The sequence below is a fragment of the Eumetopias jubatus genome, unplaced genomic scaffold (assembly GCF_037043125.1).
Source record: "Eumetopias jubatus isolate StellerSeaLion01/CBP00866 unplaced genomic scaffold, mEumJub1_p1.0 scaffold_11, whole genome shotgun sequence".
In the NCBI taxonomy this organism is placed as follows: Eukaryota; Metazoa; Chordata; class Mammalia; order Carnivora; family Otariidae; genus Eumetopias; species Eumetopias jubatus.
In genome coordinates this window covers 55,752,890-55,776,861 of record NW_028274817.1, presented here as the reverse complement: position 1 = coordinate 55,776,861, position 23,972 = coordinate 55,752,890, and the positions used below count along the sequence as shown (strand labels likewise).

The window sequence follows — 23,972 nt, the reverse complement described above, 5'->3', positions numbered from 1 at the left end:
TAAGAAGTGTTCATTGTTTAATAGAAAAATCAACATATTTAAAGAAGAAAGGCATTTATCTTTAATTATAAAAATACTGCTGTTATATTACAATGTCTGCAGTTTGTCATATATGATAGAGAAAAATATATGTGGTTTGAAAATTAATGTCTTAAACTTCAAGCATAATTCTTAAACATATTTCAGATACTACCATATATTTTAGTATGCCAGGTTGAACAATGGTAACTGTGGATCACATTTCTTAGTGCGTGTTGTTGAGACATTAATATTGTATATGACATTCTACATATTATTACCTTCAAAATAGCTAAAATAAAGAGTTGATGGAGATAGAGCAACCCCCCTTTGCTCTTAAATATGTAGTGTGTATAGATGTAGCTGTGTATGTATATAGTTATAACCTCTGTTTGATAATAGTATTTTGAACCTTATGTAATATGCCAATTAGGATAAAAAGAGGCTAATTAAAAGTCTTTGAAATTTATGAGCACTTTTTCTACTTGATCTTTCTATGTGATCAGATTATAAATTAAAAACAAAAATTTAATAGATCTACTTAAAGTGTGATGTAAATACTGTTAATTCTTTTAAAATATATTTCACATTATTTATAATTTACAGTAGATCACATTGCCCATAAGTTATAAATATATAAAAATTTTGACCATTTATGGGCTTTGCCTAGTATTACTTGTATTTCCTATATATTTGCTTCCTCATAATTTATATTGAAAAGCTCAATTTTTGACTACATAAAAAACAACTACCTATATCTCTTCACTTGAATATATATTTCCCCTAATGTATCTTTTATGTATCTTCTAATGTATCATTGTAGTGTTTAATTGCATAAACTCTGGAATCATACTTCATAGGTTCTAAATCCCAGCTCTGTCACTACCTGTTGTGTGACTTTGGGTCGATTATTTAACTCTGCCTTAGCTTCAGGATTTTTGCCAGAATGAGATGACTTAATATAAAGCACTTAGAAGTGTGCCTGGCACTTGTAAGCCCTATGCAACTTATTGTTATTATTTATTTCCACTGTTCCCATTATAACCTCATTTTTAACAGACAGATTTATCTCTTCTCTGATCCCAAGACAGCTTCATTTCCATCTCCACGATTTAATCTGAAATGTGTCTATCATGTACTTTCTTGCCTGGGTCCCACCCAGTCTGAGACCTGGCTAAGGGCTCCTTTCCTCCATAAAGCCTTCAATGACTCCCTCTAAACCAGTTCCACTTTTCCTTAGTTTTCTTCTATTATAGCCTTTGCTGTTTAATCATTTCCTCTTTCCTTTCATTTGTGCTAAGCTTATAGTTGTGAAATTATAGTCCACTTATTTGGTATCTTTCATGTAACTTAAAAATTACTCCTAGTGTGAAGTCCTAGATCCCTTTGTCTGATTTGCCTTTATCGAAGTTTGGTAAATCATGGAGATACAAAATGTTCAAGCCCCAAATGAGATGACCATGAACAATTCCCCCTTTAGTCCCTTGCTTATTTTGTTCTGTTATGGTTGAGTTTATTTATTCAACTCTGAGGTGGTGTTCTTCTATTTATAGAAATTAAGGAAGGGGGTGCCTGGGTGGCTCAGTCGTTAAGCATCTGCCTTCGCCTCAGGTCATGATCCCAGGGTCCTGGGATTGAGCCCCGCATCGGGCTCCCTTCTCAGTGAGGAGCCTGCTTCTCCCTCTCCTACTCCCTCTGGTGTTCCCTCTCTCGCTGTGTTTCTCTCTGTCAAATAAATAAATAAATAAAATCTTTAAAAAAAAGAAATTAAGGAAGGAAAAGTCATTTGTCTTAAACTAGGTTGAGAAATATATGCCTACTATAAAGTGGATTTAGAGTCAGACAGATGAGGGCTACTGTATGGATCTGCTGGCTGGCCTTCAGCAAACAATCCTTTCTAAGGCTTAATTTCTCATCTTAAAATAAGATAATAGTTATGGAATTATTTAGAGAATTAAATGCAGTTGATGTAAACCCTAGCATAATGCTTGACACATAGTAGGTGTTAATTTGTCCGTATTATTTCTTCCTTTTAATCATCCAACAACAGTAACAAAACTCATACAATTCCATACAATGGAATAAAGCTCTTCCTTAACTGAGATCTGAAATGAAAGGAATAGTGAAGAGTTTGTCCTGGAGAAGTGTGGGACTAAATTTTCTAATTTCTTTTCTGTAGGGACCAGAATGTATGGATACCAAATTTTAATGTTTACTTTTAAAAATTGAAGTATAATTAACATACAATGTTACATTAGTTTCAGGTATACAATATAATGATTCAACAATTATATATATTTCCCAGTGCTCATCAAGATAAGTATAATCTTAATCCCCTTTATCTACTTAAGCCATCCTCCCCTACCTCCCCTCTAGCAACCACCAGCTTGTTCTCTATATTTAAAAGTCTGGTATTTTGTTTGTTTGTTTGTCTCTCTTTTTCCTTGTTTATAACATTTGTTTTGATTCTTGATACATATGAGTGAAACCATATGGTATTTGTCTCTGGTTTACTTATTTTACTTAGTTTTATATCCTCTAGGTCCATCCATGTTGTGATAAATGGTAAGATTTCATTCTTTTTCATGGCTGAGCAATATTCCATTATATATATATATATATATATAATTCTTCTTCCTCCATCATCTATTGATGGACATTTGGGTGGCTTCCATGTTCCTTTTTTGGGTTAGTTTTTATTTAACTTCCTGTTTATTAACATATAGTGTAATATTGGTTTCAGGTATATAATATAGTGATAAAACCCTTCAATACAACACCTGGTCCTCATCACAAGTGTATTTTTTAATCCCCATCACTTATTTAAGCCATTCTCCCACCCACCTCTCATCTAGTAAACATCAGATTGTTTGCTATAATTAAGAGTCTGTTTGTTGTTTTCTCTCTCTTATTTTTCTTCCTTTGCTTGTTTGCTTCGTTTCTTAAATTCCACATATGAGTGAAATCACATTGTACTTGTTTCTCTGACTTATTTCACTTAGCATAATACTCTCTAGCTCCATCTATGTCATTACAAATGGCAAGATTTCATTCTTTTTTATGGCTGAGTAATATTCCATTATATATATATATATATATATATATATATATATATATATATATATATATACACACACCACTACTTCTTTATCCATTCTTCAGTTGGTGGACGTTTGGGCTCTTTCCATAATTTATCTATTGTAGATAATGCTGGTATAAGCATCAAAGTGCAGGTATCCCTTTGAATTAGTACTTCTGTATTCTCTGGGTAAATACCTATAATTGCAATTGTTGGATCATAAGGTAGTTCTATTTTTAACTTTCTGAGGAACTTCCATAACTATTTGCCCGAGTGACTGTACCAGTTTGCATTCCCACCGACAGTGCTAGAGGGTTCCCCTTTTTCCACATTCTCATTGGCACCTGTTGTTTCTCGTGTTATTGAATTTGGCCATTCTGACAGAAGTGAGGTGATATCTCATTGTAGTTTTCATTTGTATTTCCCTGATGATGAGTGATGTTGAGCATCTTTTCAAGGTCTGTTGGCTGTCTGTATTTCTTCTTTGGAAAAATGTCTATTCATGCTTTCTGCCCATTTTTAATTTCATTATTTGTTTTCTTGGTGTTGAGTTTTATAAGTTCTTTATATATTTTGGACATTAACCCTCTATCAGATATGTTATTTGTAAATATCTTCTCCCATTCCATAGGTTGTCTTTTACTTTTGTTGATTATTTCCTTTACTGTGCAAATCCTTTTTATTTTGGTGAAGTTCCAACAGTTTATTTTAGCTTTTGTTTCCCTTGTGTCAGGAGACATATCAAGAAGGAAGTTGCTATGGCCAATGTCAAAGAGGTTACTGCCTGTGTTCTCCTCTAGGATTTTAATGGTTTCAGGAATCATAGTTAGGTCTTTAATCCATTTTTAATTTATTTTTGTGTTTGGTGTCAAAAAGTGGTCTGATTTTATTCTTTCACATATTGCTTTGCAGTTTTCCCAACACTATTGTTCATGAGGCTCTTTTTCCCATTGCATATTCTTTCCTGCTTTGTTGAATATTAATTGGCCATATAGTTGTGAGTTCATTTCTGTTTTTTCTACTTTGTACTATTGATCTATGTGTCTATTTTTGTGCCAGTACCATAATGTTTGGATCACTACAGCTTTGTAATATAACTTGATATCTGGAATTCCAAGGCCTCCTGCTTTGCTTTTCTTCTTCAAGGTTGCTTTGGCTCTTCAGGGTCTTTAGTGGCTCCATATAAATTTTAAGATTGTTCTACTTCTGTGAAAGATGCTGGTGGTGTTTTCATAGGGATTGCATTAACTGTGTAGCTTTTTCTTGCGTAGTATTGACATTTTTACAATATTTGTTCTATCAATCTATGAGCATGGAATGTCTTTCCATTTCTTTGTGCCCCTTCAATTTCTTTCATCGGTGTTTTTATACTTTTCAGAGTATAGGTCTTTGACCTATTTGGTTGGGTTCATACCTAGGTATTTTATTGTTTTTGGTGCAATTGTAAATGGAATTGTTATAACTTTTCTTTCTGCTGCTTCATTATTGGTGTATAGAAATGCAACAGATTTCTGTATGTTGATTTTGTATACTGCAACTTTACTGAGTTCATGTATCTGTTCTAGCAGTTTTGGGGTGGTCTTTTGGGTTTTCTATATAGAGTTTCATGTTATCTGCAAATACTGAAAGATTTAATTCTTCTTTACAGATTTGGTTGTCTTTTATTTCTTTTTGTTGTCTGATTGTTAAGGCTACGATTTCCAACAGTATGTTAAATAATCGCGATGAGAGTGGACGTCCCTGTCTTGTTCCTGACTATGGAGGGAAAGCTCTAAGTTTTTCCCCATTGAGGATTATATTAGCTGTGGGTCTTTGGTATATGGTCTTTATGATGTTGAGTTATGTTCCCTCTATCCCTATTTTGTTGAGGGTCTTTATCAAGAATGGATGCTGTAGTTTGTCAAATGCTTTTTCTGCCTCTATTGAGAAGATAATATGGTTTTTATCCTTTCTTTTATTAATGTGGTGTATAAAGTTGATTGATTTCCAAATATTGAATCACTCTTGTAGCACATGATAAATCCCACTTGATTGAAATGAATGATTCTTTTAATGTACTGTTAGATTCAACTGGTTAGTATTTTGTTGAGAAATATTTGCATCCCTGTTTGGCTTGCAATTATCTTTTCTAGTGGGGTCTTTGTCTGGTTTTGGCACCAAGGTAATGCTGGTCTTGTAAAATGCATTTGGAAGTTTTCCTTCCATTTCTATTTTTTGGAACAGTTTGGGGAGAATCTTTATTAATTCTTTAACTGTTTGGTAGAATTCCCCTGGGTAGTCATCTGCCCCTGGACTTTTGTTTGTTGGGAGATTTTTGATTACTAATTCAGTTTCTTTACTTGTTATCAGTCTGTTCGGGTTTTCTATTTCTCCCTGTTCCAGTTTTGGTAGTTTGTATGTTTCCATAAATTTATCCATTTTTTCCAGATTGCCCAATTTGTTGGCATATAATTTTCATAATATTCTCTTATAATTGTTTATATTTTTCTGGTGTTGGTCATGATGTCTCCTCTCTCAGTGATGAGTTTATTTATTTGGGTCCTTTGTCTTTTTTTATTTTGATAAACCTGGCCATGGGTTTATTAACTTTATTAATTCTTTCAAAGAACCAGCTCTTTGTTATGTTCTACTTGTTTTTTGTTTGTCTTTTATTTCTGCTCTAATCTTTATTATTTCCTTTCTTCACTTTATTCTCATTTGTTGTTCTTTTTCTAGCTCCTTTAGGTATAGGGTTAGGTTGTCTATTTGAGACTTTTCTTGCTTTTTGAGGTAAGCCTGTATTGCCATATATTTTCCTCTTATGGCTGCTTTTGCTGCATCCCAAAGGTTTTGCAATGTCATATTTTCATTATCATTTTTCCATGTATTTTTTTCTTCTTTAATTTCCTGGTTAACCCATTCATCTTTGCTAGGATGTTCTTTAACTTCCATGTATTTGTGGTCTTTCCAAATTTTTTTGTGGTATACTTCAAGTTTTATAGCATTGGGGTCAGAAAATATGCATGGTATGATCTCAATCTTTTTGTATTTATTGAGTCCTGATTTGTGACCCAGTGTGTGATCTGTTATGGACAACATTCCATGTGCACCCTAAAAGAATGTGTATTCTCCTTCTTTAGGATGAAATGCTCTGATTATATCTGTTAAGTCCATCTGGTCCAGTATGTCATTCGAAGACATTGTTTCCTTGTTGGTTTTCTGCTTAGATGATCTGTCCATTTGCTGCAAGTGGGGTGTTGAAGTCCCCCACTGTTATTGTATTATTATCAATGAAACCCTTTATGTTTATTATTAATTGTTTTATATATTTGGGTGCTCTCAAGTTAACACCGTTATTATGATATAGTACCCTTCTTCATCTCTTGTTACAGTCTTTGGTTTAAAATCTAGTGTGTCTGAAATAAATATGGATACTCAGGCTTTCTTTTAATGTCCATTTGCATGATAAATTGTTCCCCACCCCCTCACTTTCAATCTGCAGGTGTTTTTAGATCTAAAATGAGTTTTTTGTTCTTAGCATATAGGTGGATTTAGTTCTTTTTATCCATTCTGACACCCTATGTCTTTTGATTGGAGCATTCACATTCAGAGTAATTATTGATAAAGATTAATTTAGTGCCACTTTATTGCTTGTTTTGTCATTGTTACTGAGATTTTCTGTTCATTTCCAGGCTTTTTTCCACTCAAAGAGTCCTTTTTAATATTTCTTGCAGGGTTTGTTTAGTTTCTGTTTGTCTGCAAAATTCTTTATCTCTTCTTCTGTTCTGAATGATAGCCTTGCTGGGTAAAATATTCTTGGCTGCATATTTTTCCCATTCAGCATGTTGAATATCTGTTGTCACTTTCTTCTGGCCAAGGTTCTTTGGAGAGATATGCTGCTAACTTTGTCTTATAAGTGAGGGACTTTTTGTCTTGCTGCCTTTAGGATGTTTTCTTTACCTGTATATTTTGCAAATTTAACTATGATATGTCTTGATGTTGACTGGCTTTTGTTGATTTGGATGGGAGTTCTCTGTGCTTCCTAGATTTGGAAATCTGTTTTCTCCCTCACAGTAGGGAATTTTTCAGCTATAATTTCCTGAAATAATCCTTCTGTCCCCTTTCCTCTATCTTCTTCTTCTGGGACTCCTATGATACAAATGTTATTATGTTTCATGGAATCATTGTATTCCCTAAGTCTACTTTTGTGATCTACCATTCTTCTTTCTCTATTTTATTCAGCTTCATATTTTTCATAATTTTATCTTCTATATCACTTATTTGTTTCTCTGCTTCTTCCATCCTTGTGGTAGTACATCCAGTTGGTTTTGAATCTCAGTTATTGCATTTTTCATTTCAAGCTGATCGGTTTTTAGCTCTTTGATCTCTGTGGTCAGGGACTCCCTGGTGTCTTCTATGCTTTTCTCACACCCAGCTAGTATCCTTATGATTGTTGCTTTAAATTCTGAGTCAGGCATATTGCTTATATCTGTTTTGATTAGATCTCTGTATGTGATCTTTTCTTGTTCTTTCTTTTGAGATGAATTCTTCTTTCTTGTCTTTTTTTTTTTTTCTTGGTCTATGTCTTCTTCTGTGTTTTAAGAAAGCCAGTTACGTTTCCTGCTCCTGAGAGTAATGGTTTTATGAAGAATCAGTCGTATAATGTCCAGGCCTGGTGTTTTAGGAAGTTTCTCTGGTGTATGCTGCAGGCACTCTACTGCTGTGTTATGGCTGCTCTATTCCTGAGGTCAATCCTCTGCAGGGTTTCTCCTTACGTGGAGTGGGGAGTGTTTGGACCTTGGAGAGAGTGTGGCATGTTTTAATTGTGTTCTCTGAGCTGCTTGTTTAAAGTGACCTGATGTGGGCGCCTGGGTGGCTCAGTTGGTTGAGCGACTGCCTTCGGCTCAGGTCATGATCCTGGAGTCCCGGGATCGAGTCCCACATCGGACTCCCTGCTCGGCGGGGAGTCTGCTTCTCCCTCTGACCCTCTTCCCTCTCGTGCTCTCTCTCACTCTCTCTCAAATAAATAAATAAAATCTTAAAATAAAAATAAAGTGACCTGATGCTTTTTCCAGTAGAAGTGAAGTTTTGCAGAACTCTATAGTCAGCAGACCTGGTGCTTGTTGTCATTTTTGCTGGTCTTCAGGGGGTGGGGCCCACTGCACTGGCTCTCAGGCACATTTGCCCAATAAAAGCAGTACCAGCATGGTGCAGGGGGGTGGGTCTTGATGAAAGCAATTTAAGCAGCTAGTGTTGGCTCTGTGCTGCTTACTGAAGTTAGTTTATGCTAAATATGAGGGGAGAGAAATGGCACCAGACAGTTCTTTTGTCCCTAGAGAGGCGAGTTTGTGTTCCCTGCTGTCAGGAAGGCCCTCCCAGAAGAGCAAATAATTTCCCTTCTGTGTTTTATGTGTTTTTCTGATCACTGTTTTTACACTGTATGTGTCTAGGTTGCTTGCTTGCTTGAACCAGCACAGTGCAATTTATGTTCAATCCCAGCCAGGCCTACTGAGTTTTAAAACTCAAAACTTTAGGGACCTGGTGTGGTGGGGATCTGTATTGGTCTTCTGGGACAGGGTCTCGCTGCACTGCAGTTGATGCAGGTTTGACCCAATAGGGTGGTTGCACTGGAAGGCAGGAATGTGGGGTTTGGAGCAAAGCACACTAAAGAGCCAGTGTCCAGGTTAGCCACCCTCAGCAGATGTCTCTCCACCTATGCTGAAGGGTAAGGGGTGAGGGAGGGAAATGGCATCCTCCAGCTACTTTGTCCCTGGGGAGGCAATGCCACCTCTCTCAGATGCACTCCATGAAGGGAAAATCATCTCTCCCAGTGCATCTCTGGTTATCCACAGATTGCACCCTCTGCCCCCAGATTACCTGTTTGCCTTCTCTACAGGAACACTGCAATGCCCGTAGGGCTTTATACCAGCCATGCTATGGACATCTAAAACTCTAGTTTTTGAGCCCTGATTGTTGCAAAGATAAAAATCAGCCCTCCTCTTTTTCCCAGTCAATGGCTTTGAGGATGTGTTTTCCTTGTGTGATCCCCTGTGCATTTCTTTCTTTCTTTTGCTTCTCTCTGTGATCAGGGACCCCTTCCCACAACAGCACCTATGATCCCTTTCTTCCCCAAAGCACATCTCTGCATTCCTACCTTCCACGATGTGGCTTCCTTTCTCCCTCTAGTTGTGCAGTTTGTTCTGTCAGTCCTTAGATCGATTTCTTGGGTATTCACAATGATTTGATAATTATCTAGCTGTGTCTAGAGACAAGGCAAGCCTAGGGTCTTCCTACTACTCTACCATCTTAACTCCTCAGTGGACTTTTGAAATAGAAAGTTGTAGCCCATCTTTTGTAGACATAGGCAGGTTTTTTCAATCAATGCATGTGTGGATTCATTAACATAATTACATGTGACTGGATTTGGAGGATTAGAATTAAGTCTGTCAGCCAAAATGGTTACATAAAATACATTAAAATCAGGGCGCCTGGGTGGCTCAGTTGGTTAAGCGACTGCCTTCGGCTCAGGTCATGATCCTGGAGTCCCGGGATCGAGTCCCACGTCGGGCTCCCTGCTCAGTGGGGAGGGTGCTTCTCCCTCTGACCCTCTCCCCTCTCATGCTCTCTCTCACTTTCTCTCTCTCTCAAATAAATAAAATCTTAAAAAAAATACATTAAAATCAGCCTAGATATCAGAAATAAACTCCATGTAGAAGCAAACTGAGTTTCTTAATATGTCTTAGGCACTCATTTGATAGAAATCTTTAGAATAATTCCACAAGAAAATACCCAACTTTTACATCAACATGGAAGGGACTGGAGGAGATGATGCTAAGTGAAATAAGTCAAGCAGAGAAAGTCAACTATCATATGGTTTCACTTATTTGTGGAACATAAGGAATATCATGGAAGACATTAGGAGAAGGAAGGGAAAAATGAAGGGGGGGAAATAGGAGGTAGAGATGAACTGTGAGAGACTATGGACTCTGAGAAACAAGCAGGGTTTTAGGGGGGGAGGGGGTTTGGTTAGCCAAGTGATGGATATTAAGGAGGGCAAGTACTGCATGGAGCACTGAGTGTTATATGAAAACAGTGGATCATGGATCACCACATCAAAAACTAATGATGTGCTGTGTGGTGACTAACATAACATAATAAAATTAAGAAAAAAGAAAAGAAAAGAAAATTGTAACCTAAAATGTGAAAAGGTCAGTCAGCCAGTCTATCTTCTGGCTATTTGGTGTGTACAATGCCTTTTACTCCAGATGTTTCGCTTGTGTGGACATAACCATTTTACAGGACAAGCTCCTTAACAGGGTGACTGAGTTTCTCATTACTCATGTATTTTTTTTCCAATATAGTTGCTACTTCAGAACATTAAATCTGTATAGGAAGGGAAGTTTTAGAGTACAAGGATCCCTAATTTATTTACAAAACAATCTCTGTATACAGTGATGTCACTAAGAGTGGTCATAATCAATATTCAAGTAATTTATACAAAAATACAAAACATTTTATTCAACAAAATATTTGCTTCTATATGAAAAAAGAAACTTTTATTTTGGCAGCAAGCATTTCCAAAGGAAGCAAATGTTTCAGTCACTATGGCCAAAATAAATGTTTTCTTTAAGGCTGTTAAGGCAGTCAAATGTTTTCACAGCACTTTCAAAATATTTCCACCCTTTATTTTCACTGAGTGTCTCTCCTTCTCACTGATCACCCTATGGAAATATTTTGAGAATGTGTTTTGACCTTGAAAACAGTGAAAACACTTTGAAAATATTGTCTTTATAAATGTTAAAACGATGCCCTCAAAGTTTAAAAAGGATTAATCAAAAATGACAGTATGATGCAACTGAAAGAACACTAGAAATAATAGAAATAGATTTTAGCTTTGACTCTATAGCTTACTTGTTGAGTGACCTTTAACTGATCATCTCATCTCTTGGCTTTCAGTTTATTAATCAACAAGATGAGAAAGTTTTACTAAATGCCATATAATCTACATTTTGCATTTCAGTAAAATATATATTGAATATATGTGTCTTCAAACATCAAAATGATGACCCATATCATATTATTTTTCTAATGGCAAATTCTCCTACCTTTGTGTTTTATGTAAATAAATAAAAGAAACAATTAAAACAATCAGTATTTTAACCTGAATTAAATATTGCCAAGTATGTGCATTGTATCCCCTAGCAGCTATGGATGTATTCAAATTTCTTCTGCTACAACACAATCATCTATAAAACCAGTTTAAATAATTTTCTTCTTTGCCTCAGTTTCACAGACTCTGCAAATAAAAATATTTGTATTTATCTTGAGTTAAGTTTGATAATGAGGGAAAAAGTGAATATAAACATTAAGTGAACCATGAGTAGTGTTTTTTTGTTTTGTTTTGTTTTTTGTTTTTTTTTCCATGAGAGTAGTCATTTATTAACTGGCCAGATTACAAAAATAATCATGGCAGATACCTTAGTTCATCCTTCTAATAAGCCTATTGATCTGGTCTTCCCTGTTACCAGCATCTCCACCTTCTACAAAATAGGTGGTCTTTTTCTTCATTCCCCCTCGTGGAGCAGATAATTTGAAGGGCCATAAAAAGTTGTTTGCTTCTTTGAAACGTTTTCCAACAGTATAGATCTCGTGAATCAGATCCTCCATGCAGATGATGCCATATTTACCAAGAGATCGGGCAATCAATGTGTTATCTGTCAGGGCAATTCACTTCTTGTTGATTTTGCCATAACCACGCTTGTAGATCAATTCATTCACCGACTTCAGATTTGGGTACCCCCATGCTATATAAGGTTCCACAATCCTTAGCATGTTAACTGAAGCCTTGTTGAGCTTAACAAAGGTGCCATTGAAGATCTGGCGAAGGCGAAGAAGCTGCAACACCTTTCGAACCTTTGGGCTCACACCATTGATACCTCTGATCCTGATGACAAATGCCAATTTGGGTTCCGCAGGTACGTATAAGTTGCCAGCTTTTCTTGCCATCCTTGCCATTCGAATCTCAGTTCTGTACATCTGCCTATATTCCTTGTGGTAATGCTTAGCTTTTTCATAGATAAGCTTCTTTCTTGCCTTTCGAAGCATCTTCTGAGCAAACTTCTTCCTCAGACGCTTGATCTTCAACTCTGCGAAATTCCTTCGCTTCTTCTTAAGGGTTTCTGGAACAGCAGGAACCTTCTTTTTCTTCTCTTCTGCACCCTCCATGGTTCCAGCCGGAAAAGAGGAAGTCCATGAGTAGTGTTTTTTACCCCTTACTGTCATTTGTGGTTTAAAACTTTAGACTGCTTATGGAGTTCTGAGGAGTTTTACTTAAACATTATGGATAAGAAATTCAAAAGAAGCAAAATATGATATTCATTCCATATTATATTACATTGAAAGAAAAATATTGTACCAATTAAATAAGCTATACCAATTAAACAATTCTAAGATTCTTCATTATACCACTACTGCTAATAATATCTGCCAAATTATTAAGCACTATCATTAAAGACTACATGCTAAGCATTACTCTGCAGGCATATTTTGTTCCTCTTGTGTGTGCTAGGATATGTGTATCTTTACGACAACTCTAGAGGTAGGTGTTAAAAGGTAAGTAAGGTGTTACTTCCAATTTGTTGATTAAGAATCTGAGATGTATAGAAGTTACATGACTTGCCTATTATCAAGTGACTTGCCTAGGTATAGCTGGTAACAGGCTCAAACCTGGTCTATCTGATATTAAAAGAATTTAAAACTTCTGTGTTTCTTTATCACACAATTACAGCGAATAACAGCCTTTATAATATTAATACAAAAGATAGGTGAAGAGTATAAGCTGGACAATTTCATCAGTTCCTAGAGACCTTTTCACTTGGACTTTAGAGTGAGAGTAAGATAGAAGCCATCTTGCCTTGACAAATGATCTGTCTAAAGCAAGGCCCCAAAGTCAAACTCTGGTTATAATTCTTGGAGGTCTATTTTGTGTCATTTGACTTAGAAAGATATAAGATACTTTAAGTCCATTAGTGTGACTTAAACAGAGAGAGTGCTGGCCCTGCTCTAGCCTGACCATGCACAGTTCTGAATGGCAGTGAAACCCATATGGGTGCAAGTGAGCACATAGTATAACAACATTACAGGAAGACATTGCTGTGACATTTTGAATACATGAAAAAAGGCTTTAGCAAATAAGGAAAGGTATCAGGGAGTAGAATTTTTTTTATTTGTTTGTTTGTGATTGCTCTTAAAGTAGATGTTTTCCTCTCTGGATCAACTCGCAAATAGTTAATGAATGCCTACTAAAAGCCCAACACTTTTTTAAAGCATTAGTGATATATGTAAGTAAGTATAAAGATGCAGGCAGTTAAGAAAATAAAACATTAAATAAATTTTAAATTGGAGAGCTACTTGAGAACATCAGACTAGGATATAAGAAATGTCACAATGAAGATGAGTGGAATGTAGAAAGTGTTGTAATAGTGCTGTGACTGGCACCTAACTTGATATCTTCTAATCAGTATGTTTAATTGTATCTTTTTTTCTGGTATAAACCATTATGCATATTTCTTTTCTACATCTGACTCATCAGTGATACCTTTATCTCTATTCATTTTATCTCATCTTTTTTGGTAACTCTTCTTTCATTTTATGTCAGTGAAATGAGATTTAGAAAACAAGAGCATCATTTGATACACCAATATTTACAGATGTAAGAATATATATTCTAGACCAGTATAGTCCAATGGAAATATGTGAGCCACAAATGTGACCCCCATGTGTAATTTTCGGTTTTCTTTTTTTTTAAATATTTTATTTTAGAGTGAGAGTGAGCAAGCGAGCGAGAGAGAGAGTGTGTGCATGCACAAGTGGGGAGAAAGAGAGGGACTCCACACTGAGCATGGAGCCTGATGCAGGGCCGGATCCCATGACCACCGAGATCATGACCCCAACCAAATCCAAGGTCTGAAGCTCACTGAGCCACCCAAGTGTACCTAATTTTAAGTTTTCCAGTGGCAACTTTTAAAAAGAAAAAGAAGTAGGTGAAATAATTTTAGTAATATGTTTTATTGACCCCAATATATCCAAAGTAATATTGCAATATATAACATAAAATATTAATGATATATTGGCAGTATTATTTTTGTATCAAATTTTCAAAATCCAGTGTGTATTTTATTTACCCAATATCTCAGTTTGGACTCACCACATTTCAAGTGCTCAACAGCCACGTGAGGCTGGGGGTTACCTTACTTCGCTGCACAGCTCTAGACTTACATAGGCAAATAGAATTCAAGCTGTGTGACCTCATGTAAGATATTTAACCCATCTTTGCTTCATGTTTCTTTTTTGGAAAATGGGGCAATAATAGTACCTACCTCATAAAATTGGGGATAAATGAAGTGAATTTGTATAAAGATTCAAACAGTGCTTGGCAAATATGTTTTCAGTGTTAGAAATGATTTTTGATTATTGTCACTGTTGTATACTACATAATATTATAAAATAAGGCATATTTTGATGTATAGACTTCTATATTTTAGTTATAACTATTATAATAAAAGTACAATTTAAATAAAAGGAATGGAATTCTTAAAAATGTTAGAACTATGATAAACTATTTCTTTAATACCTACATCCATCTTTATTAAACAAGCAAAAGCCAGTGACCACAGTTCTAACATATGACTGAACAATGACATTGAAAATATATTTGCATCACAGGTAGATGATTTACAATAACATAGATGCCTAAGTACATGGTATAGACATAGTATTATCATGTTCATGTTTTCAAAATGCTTTTTATTTCTGCACACCACATCATCTGTACTTTATAACATGGGAATATAACATGCTGTAAACATTCCTCAGAATTAATCCCGCCTGGGAAACTGGCAGTTACTTAGCAGTCATCTTAACCCTATGTTTTTACTTTGTTTTCTTTTTGAAATTTTATTTTATTATGTTATGTTAGTCACCATACATTACATCATTAGTTTTTGATGTAGTGTTTCATGACTCATTGTTTGCATATAACACCCAGTGCTCCATGCAATATGTGCCCTCCTTAATACCCATCACCAGGCTAACCCATCCCCCCACCACCCTCCCCTATAAAATCCTCAGTTTGTTTCTCAGAGTCCATAGTCTCTCATGGTTTGTCTCCCTCTCCAATTCCCCCCTTCATTTTTCCCTTTCTACTATCTTTTTTTGTTTTTAGACATATAATGCATTATTTGTTTCAGAGGTACAGGTCTGTGATTAATCAGTCTTACACAATTCACAACGCTCACCATATCACATACCTTCACCAATGTCCATCACACAGTCCCCCATCCTTCCCACCCCCCTGCACTCCAGCAACCTTCAGTTGGTTTCCTGAGATTAAGAGTCTCTTAGGGTTTATCTCCCTCTTCGGTTTCATCTTGTTTCATTTTTTACTCCCTTCCCCTATGATCCTCTGTCTTCATATCAGTGAGATAATATGATACTTGTCTTTCTCTGAGTGACTTATTTTGCTTAACATAATATGCTCTAATTCCATACACGTCATTGCAAATGGCAAGATTTTGGGTTTCTTTTTTGATGGCCGCATAATATTCCATTGTATGTATATATACCACATCTTCTTTATGCATTCATCTGTTGATGGATATCTTGGCTCTTTCCATAGTTTAGCTATTGTGGACATTGCTGCTAAAAATATTGAGGTGCACCTGCTGCTTTGGATCACTACATTTGTATCTTTGGGGTAAATACCCAGTAGAGCAATTGCTGGGTCATAAGGTAGCTCTATTTCCAACTTTTTGAGGAACTTCCATATTGTTTTCCAGAGTGGCTACACCAGTTTGCATTCCCACCAACAGTGTGGGAGGGTTCCCCTTTCTCCTCATCCTCGCCAACATCTGTGGTTTCCTGACTTGTAAATTTTAGCCATTCTGGCTGGTGTGAGGTGGTATCTCACTGAGGTTTTGCTTTGGATTTCCCTGATGCCGATCAATGTTGAGCACTTTTTCATGTGTCTGTTGGGCATTTGGTTGTCTTTGCAGAAATGTCTGTTCATGTCTTTTGTCCATTTCTTGATTGGATCATTTGTCTTTTGGGTGTTGAGTTTGATAAGTTCTTTATAGATTTTGGATACTAGCCCTATATCTGATATGTCATTTGCAAATATTTCCCATTCTGTCAGTTGTCTTTTGGTTTTGTTGACTGTTTCCTTTCTTGTGCAAAAGATTTTATCGTGATGAAGTCCCGATAGTTCATTTTTGCCCTTGCTTCCCTTGCTTTTGATGATGTTTCCAGGAAGATGTTGCTGTGCCTGAGGTCAAAGAGTTTGCTGCCTGTGTTCTCCTCAAGGATATTAAGGGACTCCTGTCTCACATTTAGGTCTTTCATCCATTTTGAGTCTATTTTTGTGTGTGGTGTAAGGAAATGGTCCAGTTTCATTCTTCTGCATGTGGCTGCCCAATTTTCCCAACACCATTCATTGAAGAGACTGTCTTTTTTCCATTGGACATTCTTTCCTGCTTTGTCGAAGATTAGCTGACCACAGAGTTGCGGGTCTATTTCTGGGCTCTCTGTTCTGTTCCATTGATCTATGTGTCTGTTTTTGTGCCAGTACCATACTGTCTTAATGATTACAGCTTTGTAATAGAGCTTGAAGTCCGAAATTGTGATGCCACCAGCTTGCTTTTCTTTTTCAACCTTCCTCAGGTTATTCGGGGTCTTTTCTGGTTCCATACAAATTTTAGGTTTATTTGTTCCATTTCTTTGAAAAAAGTGGATGGTATTTTGATAGGGATTGCATTAAATGTGTAGATTGCTCTAGGTAGCATAAATATTTTCACAATATTTGTTCTTCCAATCCATGAGCATGGAATGTTTTTCCATTTCTTTGTGTCTTCCTCAATTTCTTTCATGAGTATTTTATAGTTTTCTGAGTACAGATTCTTTGCCTCTTTGGTTAAATTTATTCCTAGTTATCTAATGGTTTTGGGTGCAATTATAAATGGGATTGACTCCTTAATTTCTCTTTTTTTTCTGTCTTGTTGTTGATGTATATAAATGCAACTGATTTCTGTGCATTGATTTTATATCCTGCCACTTTACTAAATTCCTGTATGAGTTCTAGCAGTTGTGGGGTGGAGTCTTTTGGGTTTTCCACATAAAGTATCATATCATCTGCAAAGAGTGAGAGTTTCACTTCTTTGCCAATTCGGATGCTTTTTATAGCTTTTTGTTGTCTGATTGCTGAGGCTAGGACTTCTAGTACTATGTTGAATATCAGTGATGATAGTGGACATCCCTGCCGTGTTCCTGAACTTAGAGGAAAAGCTCTCAGTTTTTCCCCATTGCATATGATATTCGCTGTGGGTTTTTCATAGATGGCTTTTATTATATTGAAGTATGTTCCCTATATCCCTATATTTTGAAGAGTTTCAATCGAAAGGATGTTACACTTTGTCAAATGCTTTTTCTGCATCTATTGAGAGGATCGGATGGTTCTTGTTCTTTCTTTAATTAATGTACTGTTATCACATTGATTGATTTGCAGATGGTGAACAAACCTTGAAACCCAGGAATTAATCCCACTTGGTCGTGGTGAATAATCCTTTTAATGTACTGTTGGATCCTATTGGCTAGTATTTTGGTGAGAACTTTTCATCCATGTTTATTGGGATATTGGTCTGTAATTCTTCCTTATGATGGGATCTTTGTCTGGTTTTGGGATCAAGGTAATGCTGGCCTCATAAAATGAGTTTTGAAGTTTTACTTCCCTTTCTATTTTTTTGGAACAGTTTCAGAAGAACAGGTATTAATTCTTCTTTAAATGTTTGGTAGAATTCCCCTGGGAAGCTATCTGGCCTTGGGCTTTTGTTTTTTGGGAGATTTTTGATTACTGCTTCCATTTCCTTGGTAGTTATGGGTCTGTTCAGGTTTTCTGTTTCTTCCTGGTTCAGTTTTGGTATTTATACTTCTCTAGGAATGCATCCATTTATTCCAGATTTGCTGGCATACAGTTGTTCATAGTATGTTCTTATAATTGTTTGTTTTGTTTTGGTGTTGGTTGTGATCCCTCCTCTTTCATTCATGATTTTATTTATTTGGTTTCTTTTTTCTTTTTGATAAGTCTGGCCAGGGTTTTATCAATCTTATTAATTCTTTCACAGAATCAGCTCCTAGTTTTTTTGATCTCTTCTACCGTCTTTTGGTTTCTATTTCATTGATTTCTGCTCTGATCTTTACTGTTTCTCTTCTGCTGGGTTTAGGCTTTATTTGCTGTTCTTTCTCCAGCTCCTTTAGGTGTAGGGATAGGTTGTGCATGTGAGACATTTCTTGTTTCTTGAGAAAGGCTTGTATTGCTATATACTTTCCTCTTAAGACTGCCTTTGCTGCATCCCAACGATTTTGAACAGTTGTGTTTTCATTTTCATTTGTTTCCATGATTTTTTTAAATTCTTCTTTAATTTCCTTATTGACCCATTCATTCTTTAGTAGGATGCTCTTTAGCTTCCATGTATTTGAGTTCTTTCCAACTTTCCTCTTGTGATTGAGTTCTAGTTTCAAAGCATTGTGGTCTGAAAATATGAAGGGAATGATCCCAGTCTTTTGGTACTGGTTGAGACCTGACATGTGACCTAGGATGTGATCCATTCTAGAGAATGTTCCATGGACACTAGAGAAGAATGTGTATTCTGTTGCTTTCTGATGGACTTTCTGAATATATCTGTGAAGTCCATTTGGTCCAGTGTGTCATTTAAGCCTTTCTTTCCTTGTTGATCTTTTGCTGAGATGATCTGTCCATTTCGGTGAGGGGGGTGTTAAAGTCTCCCACTATTATTGTATTGTTGTCGATGTGTTTCTTTGCTTTTGTTATTAATTAGCTTATATAATTGGCTGCTCCCATATTAGGGGAATAGATATTTGAAATTTTAGACCTTCTTGATGGATAGAATCTTTAAGTAGGATATTGTGTCCTTCCTCATCTCTTACCATAGTCTTTGGTTTAAAATCTAATTTCTCTGGTGTAAGGATTGCCACCCCAGCTTTCTTCTGGTGTCCAATAGCATGGTAAATGTTTTTCTACCCCTCACTTTCAATCTGGAAGTATCTTTGGGTGTAAAATGAGTCTCTTGGAGGCAGCATATCAATGGGGCTTTTTTTTTTTATCCAATCTGATAACCTGTGTCTATTGTTTGGGGCATTTAGCCCATTTACATTCAGGGTAACTATTGAAAGATATGAATTTGATGCCATTGTATTGCTTGTAAGGTAATAGTCACTTGTAAGGTGACTATTACTGTGTATTGTCTCTATTCCTTTCTGGTCTGTAATTTTTAGGCTCTCTCACTGCTTAGAGGAGGCCTTGCAATATTTCTTGTATGGCTGGTTTGGTTTTGCAAATTCTTTTAATTATTTTTTGTCCCAGAAGCTTTTTATCTCTCTTTCTATTTTCAATGAGATCCTAGTGGGGTATAGTATTCTTTTCTCCCTATTTTTCTCATTTAGTGCTTTGAAGATATCATGCCAGTCCTTTCTGGCCTGCCAGGTCTCTGTGGATAGGTCTGCTGTCAACCTAATGTTTCTATTGTTTTAGGTTACAGACCTTTTGTCCCGAGTTGCTTTCAGGATTTTCTCATGTTTATGAGACTTGTAAGTTTTACTATTAGATATTGGGGTGTTGACCTCTTTTATTGATTTTGAAGGGAGTTCTCTGTGCCTCCTGGATTTTGATGCCTGTTTCCTTCCCCAAATTAGGGAAGTACTCTGCTATAATTTCCTCCAATATGCCTCCTGTCTCCCCCTCTTTATTCTTCTTCTGGGATCCCAATTATTCTAATATTGTTTTGCCTTATGCCATCACTTATCTCTCGAATTCTGCCCTCGAGATCCAGTAGTTTATCTCTCTTTTTCTCAGCTTCTTTATTCCTCATCATTTGGTCTTCTATATCACCAATTCTCTCTTCTGCCTTATTTATCCAAGCAGTTAGAGCCTAAACTATCGATTGCCCCTCATTTTTTTAAATTTTAGATTATTATGTTATGTTAGACACGATACAATACATAATTAGTTTTTGATGTGGTGATCCTTGATTCATTGTTTTCGTATCACACCCAGTGCTCCGTGTAGTACTTGCCCTCCTTAATACCCATCACTGTGCTAAACAATCCCCCTACCCCCTCTGCTCTAAAACCCTCCGATTGTTTCTGAAAGAGCATAGTCTCTCATGTTTCAACTCTCCTGATTTCCCCCCATTCCTTTGTCCTTCCTTCTCCCAATGTCCTCCATGCTATTCCTTATGTTCCACAAATAAGTGAAACCATATGGTAATTGACTTTCTCCTCTTGACTTATATCTCTTAGCATAATCTCCTCCAGTCCCATCCATGTTGCTGTAAATTTGGGTATTCATCCATTCTGATGGTTAATATTCCATTGTATATATCGACCACATCTTTATCCATTCATCTGTTGAAGGGCATCTCGTCTCTTTCCACACTTAGGCTATGGCAGATATTGCTGCTATGAATATTGGGGTGCATATGGCCCTTCTTTTCACTACATCTGTGTCTTTGGGGTAAATCCCAGTAGTGCAATTGTTGAGTCATAGGGTAGCTCTCTCTCTCTCTCTCTCTCTCTATATATATATATATATATATATATATGTATGTATATATATATTTTTGGGGGGGCACCTCCAGACTGTTTTCCAAAGTGGTTGTACCAACTTGCATTCCCACCAACATTGTAAGAGGGTTCCCCTTGCTCCACAATCGTTCCAACATTTGTTATTTTTTACCCTGTCAATTTTTCCATTCTAACTGGTATAAGGTGGTATCTCAATGTGGTTTTGATTTGAATTTCCCTGATGGCTAATGATGATGAACATTTTTTCATGAGTCTGGTAGCCATTTGTATGTCTTCTTCAGAGAATTGTCTATTCATATCTTCTGCCCATTTTTTCACTTGATTATTTGTTTTTTGGGTGTTGAGTTTGAGAAGTTCTTTATAAATCTTGGAAATCAGCCTTTTATCTCTAATGTCATTTCCAAATATCTTCTCCCATTCTGAGGGTTGCCTCTTTGTTTTGTTGACTGTTTCCTTTTCTGTGCAGAAGCTTTTTAACTTGATGAAGTCCCAAAAGTTCATTTTTCCTTTTGTTTCACTAGCTTTTGGAGATATACTTGAATGAAGTTGCTGTGGCCGATGTCAAAGAGGTTATTGCCTATGTTTTTCTCTAGGATTTTGATGGAATTGTGTCTCACATTGAGGTCTTTCATCCAATTTGAGTTTATCTTTGTGTATGGTGTTAGAGAATAGTCGAGTTTCATTCTTCTGCCTTTGGCTGTCCAATTTTCCCAGTACTATTTATTGAAGAGACTGTCTTTTTACCATTACATATTTTTCCTGCTTTGTCGAAGATTATATGACCATAGAGTTGAGGGTCCATATCTGAGCTCTTTATTCTGTTCCATTGTTCTATATATCAGTTTTTGTGCCATTACCATGCTGTCTTGGTGATCATTACTTTGTAATATAGCTTGAAATCAGGCAACGTGATGCCCCCAACTTTGTTTTTGTTTTTCAACATTTCCTTGGCAATTTGGGATCTTTTCTGATTCCATACAAATTTTAGGATTGTTTGTTCCACCACTTTGAAAAATATCATTGCAATTTTAATCCGGATAGCAATGAAACTATAGATTGCTCTGGGTAGCATAGACATTTTATGTTTATTCTTCTGATCTATGAGCATAGAATGTTTTTCCATCTTTTTGTGTGTTCTTCAATTTCCTTCATGAGTGTTCTGTAGTTCCTAGAGTATAGATCCTTTACCTCTTTGGTTAGGTTTATTTCGAGATATCTTATGGTATTTGGTGCCATTGTAAATGAAATCATTTCTCTAATTTCTCTTTCTACAGTTGCATTGTTAGTTTATAAGAAAGCAACTGTTTTCTGTGCATTGATTTTGTATCCTGCCACATTACTGAATTGCTGTATGAGTTCTAGTAATTTGGCAGTGGAGTTTTTTGGGTTTTCCACATAAAGTATCATGTCATCTGTGAAAAGAGAGAATTTGATTTCTTCTTTGCCAATCTGAATACATTTTATTTGTTTTTGTTGTCCGATTGCTGTTGCTAGGACTTCTATTAATATATGGAACAATAGTGGCAAGAGTGAGCATCCTTGACGTGTTCCTGATCTTAAGGGGAAGGCTCTCAACGTTTCCCCCATTGAAGATGATATTCGCTGTGGGTTTTTCATAGATGGATTTTATGAACTTGAGGAATGTTCCCTCTATCCCTATACTCTGAAGAGTTTTAATCAGGTAAGGATGCTGTATTTTGTCAAATCCTTTTTCTGCATCAATTGAGAGTACCATATGGTTCTTCTCTCTCCTCTTATTAGTGTGTTCTATCACATTGATTGATTTGCAAATGTGAACCACCCTTGCATTCCAGGGATTAATCTCACTTGGTCATAGTGGACGATACTTTTAATGTATTGTTGGATCCTATTAGCTAGGATTTTGTTGAAGATTTTGGAATCCATATTCATCAGGGATATTGGTCTGAAACTCTCCTTTTTAATGGGGTCTTTGCCTGCTTTGAGGATTAAGGTAATTCTGGCACCATAGAATGAGTCTGGATGCTTTCCTTCTCTTTCTATATTTTGGAACAGCTTCAGGAGAATAGGTATTATTTCTTCTTTGAATGTTTGGTAGAATTCCCCAGGGAATCCATCAGACCCTGGACTCTTGTTTTTTGGGAGGGTTTTGATCACTGCTTCAATCTCATTACTGGGTATTGCCCTATTCAAGTTGTCAATTCCTTCCTGTTTCAGTCTTGGCAGCCTATAGGTTTCCTGGAAGGCATCCATTTCATCCAGATTGCTCAGTTTATTAGTGTATAGTTGTTAATAATAATTTCTAATAGTTGTTTCTATTTCCTTGGTGTTAATCATGATCTCTTCCCTTTCATTCATAATTTTATTAATTTTGGTTCTTTCTCTTTTCTTTGGATAAGTCTGGCCAGTGGCTTTTTGATCTTATTAATTCTTTCAAAGAACCAGCTTCTAGTTTCGTTGATCTGATTTACTGTGTTTCTGGTTTCTAATTCATTGATCTTTGCTCTAATCTTAATTATTTCTCTTCTAATTCATGGCTTAAGCATCACTTGTTGCTTTTTCTCTGGTTCTTTGAGGTGTATAGTTAGTTGGTGATTCTGTGCTTTTTCTATTTTTTCAGTGAGGTTTGATGGCTATGTATTTCCCTCTTAGGCCTGCCTTTGCAGTATCCCATAGGTTTTCGACCAAGTGTTTTTATTCTCATTGATTTCCATGAATTGTTTCAGTTCTTCTTTGATTTCCTGGTTGACCCAAACATTCTTGAGCAGTGTGGTCTTTAGCTTCCAAGTGTTTGAATATCCTCCAAATTTTTTCCTGTGATTGAGTTCCAGTTTTAAAGCATTATGGTCTGAGAATATGCAGTGAATAATCTCAATCTTTTGGTATCAGTGGAGACTTGATTTGTGACCCAGTGTGTGGTCTATTCTGGTGAAATTTCTGTGTGTCCTTGAGAAGAATGAGTGTTCTGTTGTTTTAGGGTGGAATGTTCTATATATATTTTTGAGGTCCATCTGGTCCATTGTATAATTCAAAGCTCTTGTTTCTTTGTTGATTTTCTGCTTAGATAATCTGTGCATTGCTGAGAGTGGAGTAATGAGGTCTCCTACAATCAACGTATTGTTATCAATGTGAGTCTTTATTTTGGTAACAGTTGGCTAATGTAGATGGCTGCTCCCATGTTGGGGGCATAGATATTTACAATTGTTAGATCTTCTTTTTGGATAGACACTTTAAGAATGATATAGTGTGGTCTGTGTCTCTAACT

General features: G+C 36.2%; 1 protein-coding gene and 1 pseudogene across 1 annotated transcript in view; one reads left to right on the top strand and one right to left on the bottom strand.

Annotated features, from left to right (window-relative positions):
- The window catches only part of DACH2 (dachshund family transcription factor 2), a 902,406-nt gene that overhangs the window by 361,766 nt on the left and 516,668 nt on the right, over positions 1-23,972 (top strand). The window lies entirely within an intron of this gene.
- Positions 11,491-12,310, bottom strand: LOC114207385 (large ribosomal subunit protein uL30 pseudogene; annotated as a pseudogene).